The sequence below is a fragment of the Cnephaeus nilssonii genome, assembly GCF_951640355.1.
Source record: "Cnephaeus nilssonii genome assembly, chromosome: 5".
Classification (NCBI taxonomy): Eukaryota; Metazoa; Chordata; class Mammalia; order Chiroptera; family Vespertilionidae; genus Cnephaeus; species Cnephaeus nilssonii.
This window is the reverse complement of record NC_137076.1, coordinates 1561390-1575129: the sequence shown is the minus strand read 5'-3', so window position 1 is coordinate 1575129 and position 13740 is coordinate 1561390.

Below are 13740 nucleotides of genomic sequence, written 5' to 3'. Positions count from 1 at the left end.
CCCGAACGTCTCTAATGAATTTTGAAATACTGAGAATTTGTATCCAAAGCGCTGTGAAAGGCAGGATAGACTTTCAAGTGGTAATAATGTTGAAAGTGCTGGTATATTTGTAAAAAAGGTTGTTTTACCAAATTAGAATTCACAATGAAAAAGCTTGAGACACTGGAAGAGCTAGACTCCAACTCGGGAAATTCACAATGATAACCTAGGTTAATATCTAAGAAAGTGCTTCAAACACTAGGAATACGTGAATAAAGGGCCTTAATACCTGTAACATATTGTTTCCTGACAAGGAAATCGTGTTCAAAGAGCAGAGAACCGAGTTGGATACTGGTTACATTTATTATTCCGGGACAATGAGTTGGCGATTTTGAAAGAAGCCTGGTTAGGCCATTAAACCGGATGTGATGACGTCACCAAGGCGGAGGGGCCACGGGGGCAGGCTTAATTGATCCCAGGTGATAATTATTTGGCCAGGGGACCAGCTGGGAGTGATGACGCCATCGAGATTAGTTCTGGTATTAGGGTTAGAGAATTGGGGCTCTGTTCATGGTTAGGGTTAGGATAAGGTTTTGGGCTAGATAGGGTTCAGGCTCAGGTGTGGGCTAGGTTTAGGGTTTGGGTTAGAGGGTTAGGGACAGGGTTACGGTCACAGTGTAGTAATGTTGGCTATTCACAATGAATGAGCTTCAATCACTGGACAATTTGGTGTGTAGCACTCAGAACTTACGACTCCAGACTAGGGAAATATTTAGAAATGTGCTTCACACAATACGAATACATATTCCAATAGACTGAATATCTGAAGAGCACAATTTTGTCACTGGGAAATCCTGTTCAAACAGCTGAGAAGCGAGTGTGACACTGTTTACATTTATTTTTCCCGTCAAAAGGAGTTGGTGTTTTCGGGAAAAGGTTTTGGTGAAACACTGAAAAACTCATTTTCCTAGAGCTATCGAACAGTATGAAAGTATTGAGAACACTATGAAATAAAAATGTTAGTTAGGCTAGGGTTCCAAGTAATGTTTTACTGTGCCTTTAAAAAGCCAGTATGACACCTGTGTTAAAATGAAAAGTCTCATTGCTCAAAACTACAGACCAGGGGAATGGCAGAGTGTCTCTAGAACTCCTGGAATACGTTTTAGAACCCGAACATCTCTACTGAATTTTGAAATACTGAGAATTTGTATCCAAAGCGCTGTGAAAGGTAGGATAGACTGTCAAGTGGTAATAATGTTGAAAGTGCTGGTATATTTGTAAAAAAGGTTGTATTACCAAATTAGAATTCACTATGAAAAAGATTGAGACACTGGAAGAGAGAGACTCCAACTCGGGAAATTCACAATGATAACCTAGGTTAATATCTAAGAAAGTGATTCAAACACTAGGAATACGTGAATAAAGGGCCTTCATATCTGTAACACATTGTTTCCTGACAAGGAAATCGTGTTCAAAGAGCAGAGAACCGAGTTGGATACTGTTTACATTTATTATTCCGGGACAATGAGTTGGCGATTTTGAAAGAAGCCTGGTTAGGCCATTAAACCGGATGTGATGACGTCACCAAGGTGGAGGGGCCACGTGGGCAGGCTTAATTGATCCCAGGTGATAATGATTTGGCCCGGGGACCAGCTGGGAGTGATGACGTCATCGAGATTAGTTCTGGTATTAGGGTTAGAGAATTGGGGCTGTTCATGAATAGGGTTAGGATAAGGTTTTGGGCTAGGTAGGGTACAGGCTCAGGTGTGGGCTAGGTTTAGGGTTTGGGTTAGAGGGTTAGGGACAGGGTTACGGTCACAGTGTAGTAATGTTGGCTATTCACAATGAATGAGCTTCAATCACTGGACAATTTGGTGTGTAGCACTCAGAACTTACGACTCCAGACTAGGGAAATATTTAGAAATGTGCTTCACACAATAGGAATACATATTCCAATAGACTGAATATCTGAACAGCACAATTTTGTCACTGGGAAATCTTGTTCAAACAGCTGAGAAGCCAGTGTGACACTGTTTACATTTATTTTTCCCGTCAAAAGGAGTTGGTGTTTTCGGGAAAAGGTTTTGGTGAAACACTGAAAAACTCATTTTCCCAGAGCTATCGAACAGTATGAAAGTATTGAGAACACTATGAAATAAAAATGTTAGTTAGGCTAGGGTTCCAAGTGATGTTTTACTGTGCCTTTTAAAAGCCGGTATGACACCCGTGTTAAAATGAAAAGTCTCATTGCTCAAAACTACAGACCAGGGGAATGGCAGAGTGTCTCTAGAACTCCTGGAATACGTTTTAGAACCCGAACATCTCTACTGAATTTTGAAATACTGAGAATTTGTATCCAAAGCGCTGTGAAAGGCAGGATAGACTTTCAAGTGGTAATAATGTTGAAAGTGCTGGTATATTTGTAAAAAAGGTTGTTTTACCAAATTAGAATTCACAATGAAAAAGCTTGAGACACTGGAAGAGAGAGACTCCAACTCGGGAAATTCACAATGATAACCTAGGTTAATATCTAAGAAAGTGCTTCAAACACTAGGAATACGTGAATAAAGGGCCTTAATACCTGTAACATATTGTTTCCTGACAAGGAAATCGTGTTCAAAGAACATAGAACCGAGTTGGATACTGGTTACATTTATTATTCCGGGACAATGAGTTGGCGATTTTGAAAGAAGCCTGGTTAGGCCATTAAACCGGATGTGATGACGTCACCAAGGCGGAGGGGCCACGGGGGCAGGCTTAATTGATCCCAGGTGATAATTATTTGGCTAGGGGACCAGCTGGGAGTGATGACGCCATCGAGATTAGTTCTGGTATTAGGGTTAGAGAATTGGGGCTCTGTTCATGGTTAGGGTTAGGATAAGGTTTTGGGCTAGGTAGGGTTCAGGCTCAGGTGTGGGCTAGGTTTAGGGTTTGGGTTAGAGGGTTGGGGACAGGGTTACGGTCACAGTGTAGTAATGTTGGCTATTCACAATGAATGAGCTTCAATCACTGGACAATTTGGTGTGTAGCACTCAGAACTTACGACTCCAGACTAGGGAAATATTTAGAAATGTGCTTCACACAATAGGAATACATATTCAATAGACTGAATATCTGAACAGCACAATTTTGTCACTGGGAAATCTTGTTCAAACAGCTGAGAAGCGAGTGAGACACTGTTTACATTTATTTTTCCCGTCAAAAGGAGTTGGCGTTTTCGGGAAAAGGTTTTGGTGAAACACTGAAAAACTCATTTTCCTAGAGCTATGGAACAGTATGAAAGTATTGAGAACACTATGAAATAAAAATGTTAGTTAGGCTAGGGTTCCAAGTAATGTTTTACTGTGCCTTTATAAAGCCGGTATGACACCCGTGTTAAAATGAAAAGTCTCATTGCTCAAAACTACAGACCAGGGGAATGGCAGAGTGTCTCTAGAACTCCTGGAATACGTTTTAGAACCCGAACATCTCTACTGAATTTTGAAATACTGAGAATTTGTATCCAAAGCGCTGTGAAAGGTAGGATAGACTGTCAAGTGGTAATAATGTTGAAAGTGCTGGTATATTTGTAAAAAAGGTTGTTTTACCAAATTAGATTTCACAATGAAAAAGCTTGAGACACTGGAAGAGAGAGACTCCAACTCGGGAAATTCACAATGATAACCTAGGTTAATATCTAAGAAAGTGCTTCAAACACTAGGAATACGTGAATAAAGGGCCTTAATATCTGTCACACATTGTTTCCTGACAAGGAAATCGTGTTCAAAGTACATAGAACCGAGTTGGATACTGGTTACATTTATTATTCTGGGACAATGAGTCGGCGATTTTGAAAGATGCCTGGTTAGGCCATTAAACCGGATGTGATGACGTCACCAAGGGGGAGGGCCCACGTGGGCAGGCTTAATTGATCCCAGGTGATAATGATTTGGCCAGGGGACCAGCTGGGAGTGATGACGTCATCGAGATTAGTTCTGGTATTAGGGTAAGGAATTGGGGCTCTGTTCATGGTTAGGGTTAGGATAAGGTTTTGGGCTAGGTAGGGTTCAGGCTCAGGTGTGGGCTAGGTTTAGGGTTAGGGTTAGAGGGTTGGGGACAGGGTTACGGTCACAGTGTAGTAATGTTGGCTATTCACAATGAATGAGCTTCAATCACTGGACAATTTGGTGTGTAGCACTCAGAACTTACGACTCCAGACTAGGGAAATATTTAGAAATGTGCTTCACACAATAGGAATACATATTCCAATAGACTGAATATCTGAAAAGCATAATTTTGTCACTGGGAAATCTTGTTCAAACAGCTGAGAAGCGAGTGAGACACTGTTTACATTTATTTTTCCCGTCAAAAGGAGTTGGCGTTTTCGGGAAAAGGTTTTGGTGAAACACTGAAAAACTCATTTTCCTAGAGCTATCGAACAGTATGAAAGTATTGAGAACACTATGAAATAAAAATGTTAGTTAGGCTAGGGTTCCAAGTAATGTTTTACTGTGCCTTTACAAAGCCTGTATGACACCCGTGTTAAAATGAAAAGTCTCATTGCTCAAAACAACAGACCAGGTGAATGGCAGAGTGTCTCTAGAACTCCTGGAATACGTTTTAGAACCCGAACATCTCTACTGAATTTTGAAATACTGAGAATTTGTATCCAAAGCGCTGTGAAAGGTAGGATAGACTGTCAAGTGGTAATAATGTTGAAAGTGCTGGTATATTTGTAAAAATGGTTGTTTTACCAAATTAGATTTCACAATGAAAAAGCTTGAGACACTGGAAGAAAGAGACTCCAACTCGGGAAATTCACAATGATAACCTAGGTTAATATCTAAGAAAGTGCTTCAAACACTAGGAATACGTGAATAAAGGGCCTTTATATCTGTAACACATTGTTTCCTGACAAGGAAATCGTGTTCAAAGAACATAGAACCGAGTTGGATACTGTTTACATTTATTATTCCGGGAGAATGAGTTGGCGATTTTGAAAGAAGCCTGGTTAGGCCATTAAACTGGATATGATGATGTCACCAAGGGGGAGGGGCCACGTGGGCAGGCTTAATTGATCCCAGGTGATAATGATTTGGCCAGGGGACCAGCTGGGAGTGATGACGTCATTGAGATTATTTCTGGTATTAGGGTTAGGGAATTGGGGCTCTGTTCATGGTTAGGGTTAGGATAAGGTTTTGGGCTAGGTAGGTTTCAGGCTTAGGTGTGGGCTAGGATTAGGGTTTGGGTTAGAGGGTTGGGACAGGGTTATGGTCACAGTGTAGTAATGTTGGCTATTCACAATGAATGAGCTTCAATCACTGGACAATTTGGTGTGTAGCACTCAGAACTTACGACTCCAGACTAGGGAAATATTTAGAAATGTGCTTCACACAATAGGAATACATATTCCAGTAGACTAAATATCTGAACAGCACAATTTTGTCACTGGGAAATCTTGTTCAAGCAGCTGAGAAGCGAGTGTGACACTGTTTATATTTATTTTTCCTGTCAAAAGGAGTTGGTGTTTCCGGGAAAAGGTTTTGGTGAAACACTGAAAAACTCATTTTCCTAGAGCTATCGAACAGTATGAAAGTATTGAGAACACTATGAAATAAAAATGTTAGTTAGGCTAGGGTTCCAAGTAATGTTTTACTGTGCCTTTTAAAAGCCGGTATGACACCCGTGTTAAAATGAAAAGTCTCATTGCTCAAAACTACAGACCAGGGGAATGGCAGAGTGTCTCTAGAACTCCTGGAATACGTTTTAGAACCCGAACATCTCTACTGAATTTTGAAATACTGAGAATTTGTATCCAAAGCGCTGTGAAAGGTAGGATAGACTGTCAAGTGGTAATAATGTTGAAAGTGCTGGTATATTTGTAAAAAAGGTTGTTTTACCAAATTAGAATTCACAATGAAAAAGCTTGAGACACTGGAAGAGAGAGACTCCAACTCGGGAAATTCATAATGATAACCTAGGTTAATATCTAAGAAAGTGCTTCAAACACTAGGAATACGTGAATAAAGGGCCTTAATATCTGTAACACATTGTTTCCTGACAAGGAAATCGTGTTCAAAGAGCAGAGAACCGAGTTGGATACTGGTTACATTTATTATTCCGGGACAATGAGTTGGCGATTTTGAAAGAAGCCTGGTTAGGCCATTAAACCAGATGTGATGACGTCACCAAGGCGGAGGGGCCACGTGGGCAGGCTTAATTGATTCCAAGTGATAATGATTTGGCCAGGGGACCAGCTGGGAGTGATGACGTCATCGAGATTAGTTCTCGTATTAGGGTTAGAGTATTGGGGCTCTGTTCATGAATAGGGTTAGGATAATGTTTTGGGCTAGGTAGGGTTCAGGCTCAGGTGTGGGGTAGGTTTAGGGTTTGGGTTAGAGGGTTAGGGACAGGGTTACGGTCACAGTGTAGTAATGTTGGCTATTCACAATGAATGAGCTTCAATCACTGGACAATTTGGTGTGTAGCACTCAGAACTTACGACTCCAGACTAGGGAAATATTTAGAAATGTGCTTCACACAATAGGAATACATATTCCAGTAGACTGAATATGTGAACAGCACAATTTTGTCACTGGGAAATCTTGTTCAAACAGCTCAGAAGCGGGTGTGACACTGTTTACATTTACTTTTCCCGTCAAAAGGAGTTGGTGTTTTCGGGAAAAGGTTTTGGTGAATCACTGAAAAACTCATTTTCCTAGAGCTATGGAACAGTATGAAAGTATTGAGAACACTATGAAATAAAAATGTTAGTTAGGCTAGGGTTCCAAGTAATGTTTTACTGTGCCTTTACAAAGCCGGTATGACACCCGTGTTAAAATGAAAAGTCTCATTGCTCATAATAACAGACCAGTGGAATGGCAGAGTGTCTCTAGAACTCCTGGAATACGTTCCAGAACCCGAACGTCTCTAATGAATTTTGAAATACTGAGAATTTGTATCCAAAGCGCTGTGAAAGGCAGGATAGACTTTCAAGTGGTAATAATGTTGAAAGTGCTGGTATATTTGTAAAAAAGGTTGTTTTACCAAATTAGAATTCACAATGAAAAAGCTTGAGACACTGGAAGAGAGAGACTCCAACTCGGGAAATTCACAATGATAACCTAGGTTAATATCGAAGAAAGTGCTTCAAACACTAGGAATACGTGAATAAAGGGCCTTAATACCTGTAACATATTGTTTCCTGACAAGGAAATCGTGTTCAAAGAACATAGAACCGAGTTGGATACTGGTTACATTTATTATTCTGGGACAATGAGTTGGCGATTTTGAAAGAAGCCTGGTTAGGCCATTAAACCGGATGTGATGACGTCACCAAGGCAGAGGGGCCACGGGGGCAGGCTTAATTGATCCCAGGTGATAATTATTTGGCTAGGGGACCAGCTGGGAGTGATGACGCCATCGAGATTAGTTCTGGTATTAGGGTTAGAGAATTGGGGCTCTGTTCATGGTTAGGGTTAGGATAAGGTTTTGGGCTAGGTAGGGTTCAGGCTCAGGTGTGGGCTAGGTTTAGGGTTTGGGTTAGAGGGTTAGGGACAGGGTTACGGTCACAGTGTAGTAATGTTGGCTATTCACAATGAATGAGCTTCAATCACTGGACGATTTGGTGTGTAGCCCTCAGAACTTAGGACTCCAGACTAGGGAAATATTTAGAAATGTGCTTCACACAATAGGAATACATATTCCAATAGACTGAATATCTGAACAGCACAATTTTGTCACTGGGAAATCCTGTTCAAACAGCTGAGAAGCGAGTGTGACACTGTTTACATTTATTTTTCCCGTCAAAAGGAGTTGGTGTTTTCGGGAAAAGGTTTTGGTGAAACACTGAAAAACTCATTTTCCTAGAGCTATCGAACAGTATGAAAGTATTGAGAACACTATGAATAAAAATGTTAGTTAGGCTAGGGTTCCAAGTGATGTTTTACTGTGCCTTTACAAAGCCGGTATGACACCCGTGTTAAAATGAAAAGTCTCATTGCTCAAAACTATAGACCAGGGTAATGGCAGAGTGTCTCTAGAAATCCTGGAATACGTTTTAGAACCCGAACATCTCTACTGAATTTTGAAATACTGAGAATTAGTATCCAAAGCGCTGTGAAAGGTAGGATAGACTGTCAATTGGTAATAATGTTGAAAGTGCTGGTATATTTGTAAAAAAGGTTGTTTTACCAAATTAGAATTCACTATGATAAAGATTGAGACACTGGAAGAGAGAGACTCCAACTCGGGAAATTCACAATGATAACCTAGGTTAATATCTAAGAAAGTGCTTCAAACACTAGGAATACGTGAATAAAGGGCCTTAATATCTGTAACACATTGTTTACTGACAAGGAAATCGTGTTCAAAGAGCAGAGAACCGAGTTGGATACTGGTTACATTTATTATTCTGGGACAATGAGTTGGCGATTTTGAAAGAAGCCTGGTTAGGCCATTAAACCGGATGTGATGACGTCACCAAGGGGGAGGGCCCACGTGGGCAGGCTTAATTGATCCCAGGTGATAATGATTTGGCCAGGGGACCAGCTGGGAGTGATGACGTCATCGAGATTAGTTCTGGTATTAGGGTAAGGAATTGGGGCTCTGTTCATGGTTAGGGTTAGGATAAGGTTTTGGGCTAGGTAGGGTTCAGGCTCAGGTGTGGGCTAGGTTTAGGGTTTGGGTTAGAGGGTTGGGGACAGGGTTACGGTCACAGTGTAGTAATGTTGGCTATTCACAATGAATGAGCTTCAATCACTGGACAATTTGGTGTGTAGCACTCAGAACTTACGACTCCAGACTAGGGAAATATTTAGAAATGTGCTTCACACAATAGGAATACATATTCAATAGACTGAATATCTGAACAGCACAATTTTGTCACTGGGAAATCTTGTTCAAACAGCTGAGAAGCGAGTGAGACACTGTTTACATTTATTTTTCCCGTCAAAAGGAGTTGGCGTTTTCGGGAAAAGGTTTTGGTGAAACACTGAAAAACTCATTTTCCTAGAGCTATGGAACAGTATGAAAGTATTGAGAACACTATGAAATAAAAATGTTAGTTAGGCTAGGGTTCCAAGTAATGTTTTACTGTGCCTTTATAAAGCCGGTATGACACCCGTGTTAAAATGAAAAGTCTCATTGCTCAAAACTACAGACCAGGGGAATGGCAGAGTGTCTCTAGAACTCCTGGAATACGTTTTAGAACCCGAACATCTCTACTGAATTTTGAAATACTGAGAATTTGTATCCAAAGCGCTGTGAAAGGTAGGATAGACTGTCAAGTGGTAATAATGTTGAAAGTGCTGGTATATTTGTAAAAAAGGTTGTTTTACCAAATTAGATTTCACAATGAAAAAGCTTGAGACACTGGAAGAGAGAGACTCCAACTCGGGAAATTCACAATGATAACCTAGGTTAATATCTAAGAAAGTGCTTCAAACACTAGGAATACGTGAATAAAGGGCCTTAATATCTGTCACACATTGTTTCCTGACAAGGAAATCGTGTTCAAAGTACATAGAACCGAGTTGGATACTGGTTACATTTATTATTCTGGGACAATGAGTCGGCGATTTTGAAAGATGCCTGGTTAGGCCATTAAACCGGATGTGATGACGTCACCAAGGGGGAGGGCCCACGTGGGCAGGCTTAATTGATCCCAGGTGATAATGCTTTGGCCAGGGGACCAGCTGGGAGTGATGACGTCATCGAGATTAGTTCTGGTATTAGGGTAAGGAATTGGGGCTCTGTTCATGGTTAGGGTTAGGATAAGGTTTTGGGCTAGGTAGGGTTCAGGCTCAGGTGTGGGCTAGGTTTAGGGTTAGGGTTAGAGGGTTGGGGACAGGGTTACGGTCACAGTGTAGTAATGTTGGCTATTCACAATGAATGAGCTTCAATCACTGGACAATTTGGTGTGTAGCACTCAGAACTTACGACTCCAGACTAGGGAAATATTTAGAAATGTGCTTCACACAATAGGAATACATATTCCAATAGACTGAATATCTGAAAAGCATAATTTTGTCACTGGGAAATCTTGTTCAAACAGCTGAGAAGCGAGTGAGACACTGTTTACATTTATTTTTCCCGTCAAAAGGAGTTGGCGTTTTCGGGAAAAGGTTTTGGTGAAACACTGAAAAACTCATTTTCCTAGAGCTATCGAACAGTATGAAAGTATTGAGAACACTATGAAATAAAAATGTTAGTTAGGCTAGGGTTCCAAGTAATGTTTTACTGTGCCTTTACAAAGCCTGTATGACACCCGTGTTAAAATGAAAAGTCTCATTGCTCAAAACAACAGACCAGGTGAATGGCAGAGTGTCTCTAGAACTCCTGGAATACGTTTTAGAACCCGAACATCTCTACTGAATTTTGAAATACTGAGAATTTGTATCCAAAGCGCTGTGAAAGGCAGGATAGACTGTCAAGTGGTAATAATGTTGAAAGTGCTGGTATATTTGTAAAAATGGTTGTTTTACCAAATTAGATTTCACAATGAAAAAGCTTGAGACACTGTAAGAAAGAGACTCCAACTCGGGAAATTCACAATGATAACCTAGGTTAATATCTAAGAAAGTGCTTCAAACACTTGGAATACGTGAATGAAGGAGCTTAATATCTGTAACACATTGTTTCCTGACAAGGAAATCGTGTTCAAAGAACATAGAACCGAGTTGGATACTGGTTACATTTATTATTCCCGGACAATGAGTTGGCGATTTTGAAAGAAGCCTGGTTAGGCCATTAAACCGGATGTGATGACGTCACCAAGGGGGAGGGGCCACGTGGGCAGGCTTAATTGATCCCAGGTGATAATGATTTGGCCAGGGGACCAGCTGGGAGTGATGACGTCATCGAGATTAGTTCTGGTATTAGGGTTAGGGAATTGGGGCTCTGTTCATGGTTAGGGTTAGGATAAGGTTTTGGGCTAGGTAGGGTTCAGGCTCAGGTGTGGGCTAGGTTTAGGGTTTGGGTTAGAGGGTTAGGGACAGGGTTACGGTCACAGTGTAGTAATGTTGGCTATTCACAATGAATGAGCTTCAATCACTGGACAATTTGGTGTGTAGCACTCAGAACTTACGACTCCAGACTAGGGAAATATTTAGAAATGTGCTTCACACAGTAGGAATACATATTCCAATAGACTGAATATCTGAACAGCACAATTTTGTCACTGGGAAATCTTGTTCAAACAGCTGAGAAGCGAGTGTGACACTGTTTACATTTATTTTTCCCGTCAAAAGGAGTTGGCGTTTTCGGGAAAAGGTTTTGGTGAAACACTGAAAAACTCATTTTCCTAGAGCTATCAAACAGTATGAAAGTATTGAGAACACTATGAAATAAAAATGTTAGTTAGGCTAGGGTTCCAAGTAATGTTTTACTGTGCCTTTAAAAGGCCGGTATGACACCCGTGTTAAAATGAATAGTCTCATTGCTCAAAACAACAGACCAGGGGAATGGCAGAGTGTCTCTAGAACTCCTGGAATACGTTTTAGAACCCGAACATCTCTACTGAATTTTGAAATACTGAGAATTTGTATCCAAAGCGCTGTGAAAGGTAGGATAGACTTTCAAGTGGTAATAATGTTGAAAGTGCTGGTATATTTGTAAAAAAGGTTGTTTTACCAAATTAGAATTCACAATGAAAAAGCTTGAGACACTGGAAGAGAGCGACTCCAACTCGGGAAATTCACAATGATAACCTAGGTTAGTATCTAAGAAAGTGCTTCAAACACTAGGAATACGCAAATAAAGGGCCTTAATATCTGTAACACATTGTTTCCTGACAAGGAAATCGTGTTCAAAGAACATAGAACCGAGTTGGATACTGGTTACATTTATTATTCCGGGACAATGAGTTGGCGATTTTGAAAGAAGCCTGGTTAGGCAATTAAACCGGATGTGATGACGTCACCAAGGGGGAGGGGCCACGTGGGCAGGCTTAATTGATCCCAGGTGATAATGATTTGGCCAGGGGACCAGCTGGGAGTGATGACGTCATCGAGATTAGTTCTGGTATTAGGGTTAGGGAATTGGGGCTCTGTTCATGGTTAGGGTTAGGATAAGGTTTTGGGCTAGGTAGGGTTCAGGCTCAGGTGTGGGCTAGGTTTAGGATTTGGGTTAGAGGGTTAGGGACAGGGTTATGGTCACAGTGTAGTAATGTTGGCTATTCACAATGAATGAGCTTCAATCCCTGGACAATTTGGTGTGTAGCACTCAGAACTTACGACTCCAGACTAGGGAAATATTTAGAAATGTGCTTCACACAATAGGAATACATATTCCAATAGACTGAATATCTGAACAGCACAATTTTGTCACTGGGAAATCTTGTTCAAACAGCTGAGAAGCGAGTGTGACACTGTTTACATTTATTTTTCCCGTCAAAAGGAGTTGGCGTTTTCGGGAAAAGGTTTTGGTGAAACACTGAAAAACTCATTTTCCTAGAGCTATCGAACAGTATGAAAGTAATGAGAACACTATGAAATAAAAATGTTAGTTAGGCTAGGGTTCCAAGTAATGTTTTACTGTGCCTTTAAAAGGCCGGTATGACACCCGTGTTAAAATGAACAGTCTCATTGCTCAAAACAACAGACCAGGGGAATGGCAGAGTGTCTCTAGAACTCCTGGAATACGTTTTAGAACCCGAACATCTCTACTGAATTTTGAAATACTGAGAATTTGTATCCAAAGCGCTGAGAAAGGTAGGATAGACTTTCAAGTGGTAATAATGTTGAAAGTGCTGGTATATTTGTAAAAAAGGTTGTTTTACCAAATTAGAATTCACAATGAAAAAGCTTGAGACACTGGAAGAGAGAGACTCCAACTCGGGAAATTCACAATGATAACCTAGGTTAGTATCTAAGAAAGTGCTTCAAACACTAGGAATATGCAAATAAAGGGCCTTAATATCTGTAACACATTGTTTCCTGACAAGGAAATCGTGTTCAAAGAACATAGAACCGAGTTGGATACTGGTTACATTTATTATTCCGGGACAATGAGTTGGCGATTTTGAAAGTAGCCTGGTTAGGCAATTAAACTGGATGTGATGACGTCACCAAGGGGGAGGGGCCACGTGGGCAGGCTTAATTGATCCCAGGTGATAATGATTTGGCCAGGGGACCAGCTGGGAGTGATGACGTCATCGAGATTAGTTCTGGTATTAGGGTTAGGGAATTGGGGCTCTGTTCATGGTTAGGGTTAGGATAAGGTTTTGGGCTAGGTGGGTTCAGGCTCAGGTGTGGGCTAGGTTTAGGGTTTGGGTTAGAGGGTTAGGGACAGGGTTACGGTCACAGTGTAGTAATGTTGGCTATTCACAATGAATGAGCTTCAATCACTGGACAATTTGGTGTGTAGCACTCAGAACTTACGACTCCAGACTAGGGAAATATTTAGAAATGTGCTTCACACAATAGGAATACATATCCCAATAGACTGAATATCTGAACAGCACAATTTTGTCACTGGGAAATCTTGTTCAAACAGCTGAGAAGCGAGTGTGACACTGTTTACATTTATTTTTCCCGTCAAAAGGAGTTGGCGTTTTCGGGAAAAGGTTTTGGTGAAACACTGAAAAACTCATTTTCCTAGAGCTATCGAACAGTATGAAAGTATTCAGAACACTATGAAATAAAAATGTTAGTTAGGCTAGGGTTCCAAGTAATGTTTTACTGTGCCTTTAAAAGGCCGGTATGACACCCGTGTTAAAATGAATAGTCTCATTGCTCAAAACAACAGACCAGGGGAATGGCAGAGTGTCTCTAGAACTCCTGG